The sequence below is a fragment of the Hyalella azteca genome, unplaced genomic scaffold (assembly GCF_000764305.2).
Source record: "Hyalella azteca isolate HAZT.00-mixed unplaced genomic scaffold, Hazt_2.0.2 contig7978, whole genome shotgun sequence".
Classification (NCBI taxonomy): domain Eukaryota; kingdom Metazoa; phylum Arthropoda; class Malacostraca; order Amphipoda; family Hyalellidae; genus Hyalella; species Hyalella azteca.
This window is the reverse complement of record NW_025938085.1, coordinates 342,514-355,240: the sequence shown is the minus strand read 5'-3', so window position 1 is coordinate 355,240 and position 12,727 is coordinate 342,514.

Here is a 12,727-nt window from a genome sequence, read left to right as displayed (position 1 = left end):
AGATAGCGCATTTTCTCGTCCGTTCGACCGTGAAATCCCGGACAGACAGACGGACGGACATGACGAGCACAATAGCGCCTTTTTTCCATAGATGAAAAAATGCGCTAAAAACTGAAAATCATCTATTTCTTCCACAAACTATTCAGTATTGATGATTTATTTACTGACGCTCAATATTTTATTACCTGCCTTTTGGAAACTAACTTCAGTGCTTGTCAAGATTATCGCGCATCTATTCAGTAGAGGGATTCAGGGACACCACAGCGGGCCTTGAGAGCGCAATTAAATTATTCGATACAGCAAGCAGTCATTCGTTCAGGACAAGAGCTTGTGAAATAGTCACAAATTGGAAACTTGTTTGGCACGAGATCTCCCTAAAAATCTCACATCCTTAACGCCATTTGTAGGAAGAAATATTTTTCTTTTACTTTTTTCGCATTGAAATTTATTTTGCGAAATTATTACACGTCCTCTGAGTGAGTTGTGGTGAAACTTTCCAATTTTGATTTTAACTATTCTGAATATTCATGGTAGTCAAAAATTGATTCAAAATGGTTTGAAGTTGTAATGGTCGAGCAGAGTCTGTGAAAGAATTTCAGTAGCAATTTTGGATTTTGAGCTCAGGCTTAGCCTAGATCAAAAACAGTTTGTGGATTTATCAGATTATTGAAAGTTTGATCATTTACGGTAGAGCCAATCAGATAAATTTCCAATTAAAGTGGATGAGTTCAAAACAGACGGGAACAAAAATCCTCCAGCTTTTTGTTGCTAGAAAAATCTCTAATAAATAAGAATGTTTATCAATTAAAACTGTTTTGATATGACCTCCACTTTGTAAGTGAAACGCCACACTTTCACAAATATCAATATATATGAACTTGGGTTACGTTCCACCTTTGTGCCACAATTTATATGTACTCTTAAAAAATATATCAATATATCCTCCATGCATTACCCCATGAATCATAAAAAAATATTAGGACTAAATTTCTATAAAATCTAGTTTCAAATCAAATATTTTCCCTCACCATGTTAAAATTTTTAGATTTTTCAAATTCTAGACATAACTCATGAATAAAATATCGCACGATTATTTATAAATATTATGGAAACATTTCCTTATATAATCATGTCAGTTTTCTCCTACTATTTGTATTGAATTTTAAGCAGGAGATGTGCAGAGATGGGTCGTGGTCTCTGGACGCCTCCAGCAGTCATTGAGAAGGCATCTGGGCGCGCTTGCAAGCCCTCACAGCCCTCGGGTTCATTGCCTCCAGCAAATATTGTCATCCAATAAAGCAGCAGAGTCTGGCAATAAATTTGACGGCAAGTAATTTATTGCCCATAATCTAGAGCAGGGGTCTCCAAACTATGGCCCGCGGGCCACATCCGGCCCGCCACACAATTTCATCCGGCCCGCGGCCCGCCGGATGAAATCGTGAAATGAATGAATAATTATATTGTACGAATGGCATCGCAAAATCATTCAAAGCTGGGGCCTGCTGACTAGTGGCGCTCAGCCCGAGTCAGTTTTCCTTTCTCTCGATAGTGTGACGTACAGATACTAATCCTGGTAGGTATGTGTTGTTCATTACAACCAATCGGTTGTGTATAGCTATGTTGTGGGGATGGCGGCCGAGTGGGGCTTCACTGCTTCCGTTTCAGGGAGCACAGCTTACACTCCTGCGTTTGGTATTTTTTTTTAATCCGAGACGAGACGAGATAACAGGCTCTGTCCCGGTTCGCAATAAATACCGGGACAATTTTCAGCCCTCCGTAGGAATTCCGGGACGATACCGAGACGAGACGAGACATCCCGGTTGAAATAGGTACCTTAAAATTTCCCGGAATTTACAGCCATTTTAACGAGACATAACGAGACTAATCAATTATTGATGTGGTGTGAACTATGGCTTACCGTCATACATTTATACAGAGCTGGGCAGCGCTACCTTGAAATGTAGCGGCCGCTTCCGCTACATGCTCTAAATGTAGCGGGCGCTATCGCTACCGCTACAATGGCTTAAATGTAGTGCCGCTACCGCTACCGACATTGTAGCGGCCGCTACATGTAGCGCGCTACTGCCCATTTCTGGTAACAACAAACATGTTAACACTATTAACAGGCTGAGGTTGACAACATTACACCGAAATCTTTGCAACGGTACAGTTTATTCTGTAATTTATATTATGTATGTATCATGCTGATTTTTAAATTATATTTAATACTATTAAGTAAAATCTAAAGGCTTTATCTATAAATGTAGCGGTAGGGCTGTAGCGGCAAAACCTCGTATCGCTACTTAAATATGTAGCGGGCGCTACCGCTACCGCTAAATTGCTTAAATGTAGCGCCGCTTCCGCTACCGCTACTGAAAATGTTGCGCCGCTACCGCTACAGAAAATGTAGCGGCCGCTACATGTAGCGCGCCACTGCCCACCTCTGCATTTATATAATAACTTGAGACGTATCCTTTTACTATTCTGATTGGAGCTCGGCAATTGAAATGATTTTTGCTACGATTACATGTTGTGGTTTAATATGGTACTTAATCTTGACAGGCAAATAAAATGGAAAAACACGTTTTTTTCAAAAATTGTGTTCCATGATGGTTTGGAGGAGGCCATACTAGCTGTAGCTGGTGACATCGGCTGACTGGACAGACTTTGATTTGCCTCCAGCTCAATCACAGAATCAGATTCATCGATCTTGCCTTAAGCAATCTCCTTCAACAAAAAGTTTGGAAAGATATATCAACAACATTTAAAAATACAACAAAATTTAAGTTGGAAAAAATATAATAGTTTGATCTTCAAAAAAATCGAAATATCCATGTGTATCCTTTCTAAATAACGTAAAACAAACCCAAGTGTTTGATAACAATTCAGGAAACTGCGCAATTGTGAAGATTTCCTGGAGGCGTAGCACAAAATTTTACTAAAGGCAGAGATAATCTAATACTAGCTTTAGTATTATTAGGAATATCTTACCAGGACTCCACTCCACTGTCTACAAATTGGCCGACTAATCTAGACACTGCGTCCCTAGTCCCTACTCCCTTTGCGCGCCACGGCGCCTGAACTCGTTCCGAACGCGTAATAAACTCGACTCAAATTCGCACGGTTCCCATAAGTGCCATCGATGCCTTAGTTAAGACTTAACAGTTACATTTTTGACTCAATACTCAGCCATGCATACATCAACAGGTTTGCGGTGTTTGTCGGACCACTAATTAACTGCCATGTCAGTTAGTCAGACAAATTTTGATAAAGACGTGCAACAAGGATAATTCCAGGCTTGAAAGGCAAGTCCTATGAAGAAAGATTGAAGATTATGAAGCTTCCAAGCCTCAGTTATCGACGTCTGCGTGGGGACCTCATTGAAGTATACAAGTATACTCATGGTCTGTACAAGGTTCCCGAAGGATTACTAGAATTTGAAACAAGAACCAACACCAGGGGCCACGGCTATAAGCTAAAAAAACTGCGCTGCAACTTCTCCATGCGACAAAATTTCTTCTCGCTTCGAATCACCGACATGTGGAACAGCCTCCCCGATGACATCGTTGGCGCTCCAAGTATGAACGCGTTCAAGAACAAGACTAGATAAAGTAATGGAAAATATATATTCAGATTTCAAACGCCTTGCTCCTTATCGAACCCGGTGGAAGTCTAGTAGCTTCTTCAAACTATCGTCAGTCATGAAAAGATCCGGTCAAATGACACGATTTTAGATCTTCTGCGAACAAGGCACGAAAAGGAAAAGAATCGGCTACAGACCACATCAGGCCTACGCTTCAGCACCGAGATCACTCACTATGTTATGTTATTTTATGTTAAATCTGCAATTAACTCAATTTAACTTGTAACTGTCTATGTCCCTATTGGCAATAAAGGGCTAACTTGTCATTCTTCAACCCATGTTTTCGAAATGATTCGTATCGTAATCGAAAAACTTGTTTTGTCTTAAATAATTAAGACAAATCTCTTCTCGTCTCGTTATGTCTCGTTTCAAATCTGTCTGTCTCGTCCCGGTTCATAATTTACCGGGACACAAGTTTTAAAGTCCGGGACAGAATTCTTGTCTCGGTTCATGCGTTTATTCCGGGACAAATTTTACCCTCTGTCCCGTTATTTTTTTCCCGGAATTTTCTCGTCTCGTTTAGTCTGTCCCGGTTCATTTCGAGAAAATTATTTCGAGACGCAGGAGTCTAGCACAGCTCTTTCGTAATCTATTTGACTGCAATGCTGAAAATCTTTCAACTCAATTTCAAATGGAAATTATTGATCTTCAGGCAGATGACAGACAGAAGGATAAGTATCGAGAAGGAAATCTGGTTGAGTTCTATAAATGCCTGCAGCCAGATCAGTTTCCAAATTTGAAAGAGTTTGCATGTAGTTTTGTGTCCATTTTTGGTTCATCATACTTGTGTGAACAAACATTTTGCAAAATGAAGTATGTGAAATCTAACTATCAAGCAAATTTGTCTGATGATCACTTGAAATCAATTCTTACAATTGGCTCATCTAATCTGAAACCGGATTTTAATTAAATTTTGAAGTCAAAACGCCAGCATCATTCGTCACTCTAATTTAGCTAAATAAAACTTAAGACAGGCATCTATTTAGTTTACCCTGATTTTTTACAAAATATATGTTTTAAATTTTCCATGGTTATACCTTAATATTTAGGTAAATAAAATTACTGGAACTGATTTTTTTTATTCATTTGGCCCGCATAAATATTGGAAATATATAATGTGGCCCGCACTGTGAAAAGTTTGGAGACCCCTGATCTAGAGTGAGGACGTTTAACGGCGGCCACACTCCCTCACTGAACATAGCGGCGTAACAACGCCATCTCTTCCTGGTATTTTTATGGACGTTTTCCGTGCGTTTGCATGAGCTAGTGGAAATTATTTGAACCACTTGTTGATTTAAATCCCCTAATTGTCGCTGAACTTGGGAGGTTATCGGAGAATTTTTAATTTTTTAACCTTTTGAGTGGGATTTTAAAATTCTGATTTTGTGTGATTTTCTTTTTTTTAACAAATTTTGTTCGAAATCTTGAAAACTGATCGTTAATCGAAGGCATTTTCATCATTATTTTGAGTCTAGTGCATTATTTTATTCTGTTTTATATTATTTAATCCTAGATAATTTGAGCATTATCTTAGGTACATTAATTCCCCAACTTAGTATAGCAGATGTCTGTCTCAAATTGTAGCTCAACTTTACCTTGGTGATGTGCACAGTTTCCAACCTTGCTCAGAGTACCAGCTGAGCCAGGTTCTAGACCACAGGAGGGATGGTCCAGTCGTTACAGTTCAGAGTACTATATAGGATTGGAGCAGTGAGTTACGTGTTCGAGACCGCAGCAAGTTATGAATGTTCGCGATGTTAAAAGTCCTAGTTGAAAATGTTAATATTTTGTTGTCATAACTTCATTAATTTTGCTCGTATTAGCTCAAATAGAGACGAAATATTATAGGTTGAGAGGTTGACCACACAGTAACTTTAACGGACCCTGATGTTACCGAAACGTCCGCCTCAATCATTGAACGTAGTTTTGATCTTTTATTGGGTTCAACTACAGCTCTTCATAACGGAGGCACTATTTCAATGATACTTTTGATGGCCAGGAATTTAAAAGGAGAGAAAACGGCACAAAAATTTACTTTAGTATTCATAGAAGAATCACACTAGCGTGCTTTGTTTTCCACGCTAATATTTATATTTAAGTTTCTTTCGAGTGTTATCATAATCAAACACTTGCTTATCATATGTGAAAGACACAAATCAGGAATTGAAAGCATAAAGAGAATGCGTACCCTACTAAAACATTACTAATTAACTGACCGATCTTTCTGAAACTTCGCACACGTGTGTAAAGCACTAATACAAGAAAATTGTGGGCGTATAATTTTAAAAAATGAAATGAAAGAATACCTGAAATGCAAAGGAAACAGGAAAGATAGACTTTAATAAATTTATATTTTTTTTAATTTATGAACTATGACATCGGGAGACATATAGGGCAACGTGGGGCAGCGCGCCCCCCACTTTTTTTAAACTAAATTTTTGATGAAGTTTTAATTGATACGAGGTGGTTCTTTGTTTTGTTTAAAGGTGCAACTAATGAGGAATGTATGATGTGAATTAGACGCCTGTAGAGTTATTCAATTTTTAATGAAACACTATTTGTAAAAAGTGTCAAAATGGGCCCATTGCCCCACCCCTGGGGCAATGGGCCCATGGGCTTGGGGCAAGGCGCCCACCCTTGGTCCCTTTACCACAATTGCATATTTTTCGTTTAAAAATGATAAAACAACACTTTACAGTTAAAAATAAGAAAAATGTAATAAAAAAATGACATTCATTCATTTATTACCAACTCAAAAATCATAAATTTTTATCTGGACTAAAACAGTTATTCGCAAAGAACTTAATAACGCAAACACTTAGCAAAACGTAAATCCGTACACTTCATCCCAGTGAAACTGTCGACCGGCGGTAGAGAACACGGACCAATATCTGCCATACTTAGCGAGAAACCCGCTATGGGCCCGTGACCCGCAGTGGGCTCGCTGCCCCATGTTACCCTACTTAGATACTCAGTGAGAATATCTAGCGTCTCTAGCAACCATTCCTTCCATTTATTTTTAGATGACCCGTTCCAATCTTCCACCAGCTCCTCTCCTCTAGCTTTTACAATATATATTAAAAACAATGGAAACATAAAAAAAGGCTTATAGAGCCGCTAGATATTTGTTTTACAAATCGAATGACGTGTCTCCTAATGTTGTAGCTTGGAAATTATAAAGGTGAAGACAGATTTTAAATTAGGCAAAAAATGGCGATTTCAATTGTTCAGAACAGCCGAATACGTGTAATGGATCAAAAAAGTAAAGGCTAAAAAAGTAGCGTGATAATGTATGCCCAGCTTTCCTACCGCCCATTTCTCGAATTGAGGGTTCCATCATGCGCAGCATGACTTTTTGTTGTCCAGGTTAACTCGAAAAATAATCCACAATAACATTTTTCTTGCATAAATCTCCCCAAAAAATGGTATACATGATTATTCTGTATACATTTAATTACTACTGCCTCAAACAAAAACTAAAGCACGCACATACATATGGTGCGCTGAGTTCGACGCACCTTTTCCGCAGCTACAAAAAGAGACAAGTTCAAATAACGGGAATAATAACCCATACATACAATTTTTTAGAAAAATCTTTGTAAATTTTGTAGAAATATTTTCATTTCATATAAATTTGAAACGTCCTCACGCAAAAACCAAAGCACGCTACACATACGATTTAGTGCGAATTATTGACGCGCCTTCTCCGTAACTAAAAAATTAGCTCAAGACCAACTTAACTAACGTGACTGACAATCTACATATTTAAATATTTCTTACAGATTGTTAAAAGTGTTCATTTTGCAGAGATTTGGGACTGCCTCACGAAAAAACTATAGCACCCACATACATGCAGTTAGTTTCGTTCGACGCATTTTTTTCCGCAGCTAAAACGAAAAATCTTATCTATTAAACGAAAAAATGGGTAATTTGATCATGAGCTCAAAAACAAAAAAAGCCAAATTTTCTGATTTTTGACCCAGATCTCATTTAAAAAAAGTAAATTTCACCATTCAAGTTTTAAGCATTTCCCTACCTCCATCCACGCATTTAAACAGGGAGTTTCTCTTGATTTTTTTTTCAAATAATTCGAAGCATTTTCAATCAAACTGGCAACAAGTCATTCTGTCGGCTGTTGTTTTTACCCATTGCAATGAAAGGCCATATCTGCCAGTCAGCATAGATTGTTAGTTCAAGTTTTCCATCGTTAAAAATTTGGAATCCCTTTCTCCCTTTTGGTAATTCAAATTCCAAAGACATGTTCGTGAAGCATTCGTACCCGATTTCAATGTGAGCTGATCGAAATGGCTGTACAATTCGCAGACCTGCTCGTGAAAAACTCGTCAGAAACTCGACAGCGAACGACTCCCTAACTCAATCCATCACTCGACTGCAGTCGTCCGGCATCTGCTGTTCAGCGCCGACTGAGCTAATCTGGACGTAATTATTCCTAGAGCTTGTCCCCCCAGCGGCCCGTAGCTACGTCCGCAGGGCTGGCGCGCGTCATCAGAATGCAGCGCCGAATGTCGGCCGCGCCTCAACAAAAGCGAGTTCACCAAATTGCTCCGAGGTTTCTGACGCAATTGCTTCTACTTATGATGCTCCATTATGTATGATCACGCATAGGTTTCGGCTCTCTATTAATCCGTCTGTAAATTTGCCCGTCTTTTGAGGGCCATCTAATGAAATCGATTTGCATGATATCGACATCGACAATTCTGTACAAGACTGGCCAGGAGTGTTTCGATTTATTTCATGGAGGAGTGCCTTCATTTGTTGAATTCTTTTCTCACTTTGAATCACTGTGTATGCTAATTTAAATTCTTATATTTACCACTTCAAAATTAAAAATATTTGGTACATTCTTTTGATTAATAAAATTAAATTTATGGTAAATTTTGAGAAACCATTCAGTATAATTTTCTATGCATAATATTTCGATTAGATCGCTTCGAGCACGTGTAAAGAGACTTGACATGATGTACGAGCTTGCTTCAATGTCGTAGGATGTCGTAGTGGCTTCAATTCTATAAATAAGTTAGCAATCTCTCAAATTTTGAAAGAACTAAATGAAAACTGCGAGCATTCGGCTCGTCAGGATGCCACTTCTCGAGGCGTCGAAGCATTCGACAAGTGTCGAGACCTCGGCGATTTATTGAGAAGCGCTGCGAGACAGAAACTCTGAACTTCTCTGGGGAAGCTTTTCTCAATAATACCAGCGAGTTGCTAGCGGGCCAGAAACTTAGGAACGCGTCTGTCGGTCACTCGGTTATTTTATTGAATTACGTTAGCTTTTTCTTGACCGTACTTCAGTGCATTAATGTAAAAATACTTTTCTTCTGCGGAATTTTTTTTTCAACTTTTTCGTGTCTGACGGGACTTCTCGGTCCCAAAACGCTAGGTACAAATGGCATTGAAAACGGTAAATGCACCTGAAACGAATGGTTCAAGCTTCTGATGTCGAATATGTATTGTCATTTTTTCAAGTTTCATCATAATCATTGAATCAAACTCTGTTCAAAGGAGATAAAAATTGATGAGGCTTGATTTTCGCCATCCGTTCTCGGCATTCACAAAAAAATTAAAAATGTATTTAGTTCAGTTCTTTTGAACTAAATCTCAAGTCCTTGCAAGGTTTTAAAACATTATTTTTTTGAGAATTATTATTGCAAAATGAATTGAGAGGGAAAGAAAATCAGCCATTATTTTGTTATTCACATTTTAAACTTTTATTGCGACGACTTGATCGCCCCCATTCAGAACAGCCTCCAATAAAGAAGCAGTGCTCACGAAAATTTTTTCAACGGATTACGCTTGAAAAATTATATCAATGCTCAGAGCCAATGGCTCGATTATCATCTATTTAATGTTCCAAGTTTATACAGTAAACGCACGTTTTTTCACCATTCATTGAGGGGAATGCAAGCGCTGTGATCTTCCTAAGTCATTGGAAAACTTTCTTGGCAGTCAAGTCACGCACGAGGCTGCGCCACCAGTCTCCGCTGGTTAAACAAGACCTAAAACTAGCGCCGTGGTGCCCGCTCCGCAGTCAAGTTTCAATTTCTTCTCCAAGCCTCACAAGAAAAACCCGGAGCGGCACGGAGAACCGAATGAAGGTCGTGCATATAAAACCCCTCGTTATAGAAATAACTATAGAACCGTTTTATACAGGGGATAGAAGAGCGGTAGGAAACTTGTATATAAATGGAATTGGGGTTATTATTTAGTAAATTGCATTCTGAGCACTGTAATTGTTTTAATTGTTTATTGCGGGTAATTACGAAGTTGCAAAATCACCATTGGAAACGCTGTTTGATGTTGAATTATAGGGAAAAGCTTTCTATCTATCTTCTGCAGTCAATATTCTCCCGTAGAGGGATGAAAAGTTTTCGGACATGTCTAAACAGATAATTAACATAAATTTTTACTGTCAATGATAATATTGCATGTATTTTTTTCAATTAATGTAAGGTTTTAGGCATATTTAACCTTGGCAATTAATAGTATATATAATATTGACGTATCCAACTATAAACATCATGAATTAAGAGCACATTCCCGGTATGTACAATAATGTCACGCCAATAGTTTCTATTTCGTCCTTGGAATCTTTTACGATCGTTTCACTCGAAAGGACGAACTAAGTCTTATGTCTTTAAGGAAGTCTTTAAGGAATGTTATTCACTTCTCAAATGAAGCTGCTCTAACTTTATCTTCGGACATTCTTATCTGGCAAACTTCCTTGATTGTCCAGAGAAGTTGACGCAATATTGTAGATGAATACTAGCCCGCAGCCCCAGCTAACAGCATTTAATTGGATCGGATATTCTGGCTGTTGCGCCTGTAAACATTCCTAATGGACCAAATTAGGCTACAGTAAAACTCATGCTATTGGTCTCTAGCCAAGCCTGTTGGATACTAAGCGTTGCAATGTTCGCCATAAGCCGGTGCTGCTGATAAGCAACCCATCGATGTAAGTTGAAACTAGGCGTTGTTTTGAGGGCTCTTTCCGCTCAGAACTGTTCAAGTTTGCCTCATTGCTGTCCAGGCGTCTTTTGGTTCTCATATACTGAGTACATCGCTGAAAGTTATTCATGTGTTGATTTGATGATACATAATGACTAACGTATTTAAATTTTTTTTATTTATTGAAAGTTTTGTACCTCAATCGAACCATTGTACCTCATAAATTAACTTGTTTTCTTCGCGCTGCACCATGAGATAACGAAAGGCTGTCATCAAATTAGTCCCAGAAGGCTCGAAAATTTTACATTCGTTAAAATTTATTTGGTTGAAGCCTGACGCTGTTAGGAGATAGGAGCAGCTCGAGGGCAAATCCACCGTACCTGTCTACCCACGATGTTACTAACTCAGACATTTTATTTTACTGGTGGAATCGTGCATTTGACAGAAACTGTGGGTGCAGGGAGGGGTATTTATATTAAAAATTTTCAGCACGATTTTTATTTCGTTTTTTTTTTTTTTTAAATGCAACGCAAAACTAAAATTTGATACAAATCTCAAAGTTAAATAGAAGTTTTATGGTAACTATTGTGCTATGATCTTCATCCATTAACATAATTTCAAGTTATAATTATTGCCACGGTCACCGACAACCAGATTTAGAGAACAGAGATAAAAAAAAAATTGATTATGAAAAAATAATGATTATCTCGAATTAGGCTATTATTTGATTATTTCCTGTCAAATACACTTTTTATACACTCAGTTCGCCCGGGGCACGCATGTCATGCGCAGACTACATATATATTGTCGATTTTGGTCTTAAAGTATGCATCTTAACTTTTAGTTCGGTGCTGGCTCTGCAGTACAGTGAACCCTAAGAAAATTCGGGACAACCTATAGCTACGGTCAAATACTCACTGAATTCGGCGCAAAGTTATTCTGGGTCTGCTTGCCCACCCGACCGAAATCAGTTTCTGGTCAGAATCTCCCTTCCGACTTTATAGTCGCCTTAGAGTATGAGAAGGGTTGGCCGAGCCAGACCGTACCGAGCTTGCAAGCTGGTGTGCAGAGGCTGCAATTTCAACCCTGAGCCAAAGAGGACATATAGAGCGGCTGATTAACGTGCTCCTCGATTTCTGGAAGGCACCTAATGTAGAATCGCAACTTCCTCTAAATTTTGTTATGATGAGAAGGAAATGTTTTGTACGCATAAAGATTCGTTTTATTATGTAGGGGGAATTGTGGTACAATGGGCCAAAATTTAAAAGGAATGTGACACGATTATTTTCCTTTTTAACACGAAATTCTTACTAAATCTGAGGATCGCAGCCTAAATTAATTTAAAAAACGAAATGCTAACTAAATATAAGCTGTGGCCTAAATGGATAAAAAGTTCTGGAAATGCCGCTGAATAACTTCGTGAAGACTGAAACTAACCTCTAAAATAAAACTTTTTATAAACCCTGACACATCTATCCTGAAAAATGGATAAATAAAAGAATCTGAGAGTTGTTCTAAAATTAAACGGAAGGTTCAGTCCATGACCAATAATTTTAAACATAGGTGATAGGTTAGAAGAATATATTGTGACTAACGCGTCAGATTCATGTTTACCGTATCACGTAGTAAGAGCTTCAAATTTGCTTTTGATGGCAAGCGTTTCTAGAAAGCCCTTCGTTTCATGGTGCGCCAAGAAGAACGCCTTTTCGAGTGTGGTTTTGAGTGCCCTTGTTAGAAAAGACAGAGATTGATGAGACAGATCTAAATTTTGCTGTAGATAATCCAAGGTAATGGAGCTCTGAGCGCGTTCTTGACGGGCGGGACTAAGTGAGGACGTGAGAAATCTTGTGCGTGAAATCATAAGAAATTCTCATATTTGTAAATTCAACACATAAGAAACGAATTATTAATTGACTGTTACTGTACCTACTTACAAGCTATGCAGCAAAATTAATAGCAACCATCGACATAACTTTACCAGTTGACGTATGCCTCGAAGATGATGAAAAATCTTGAAAATACATGACTGAGCTAACGTGCTTTATTTATTTATATTTATTTTTATTTTTTGCGTTTATTTATTTTTGTTTTTTATTTATTACGTTTACCTAGAAAACG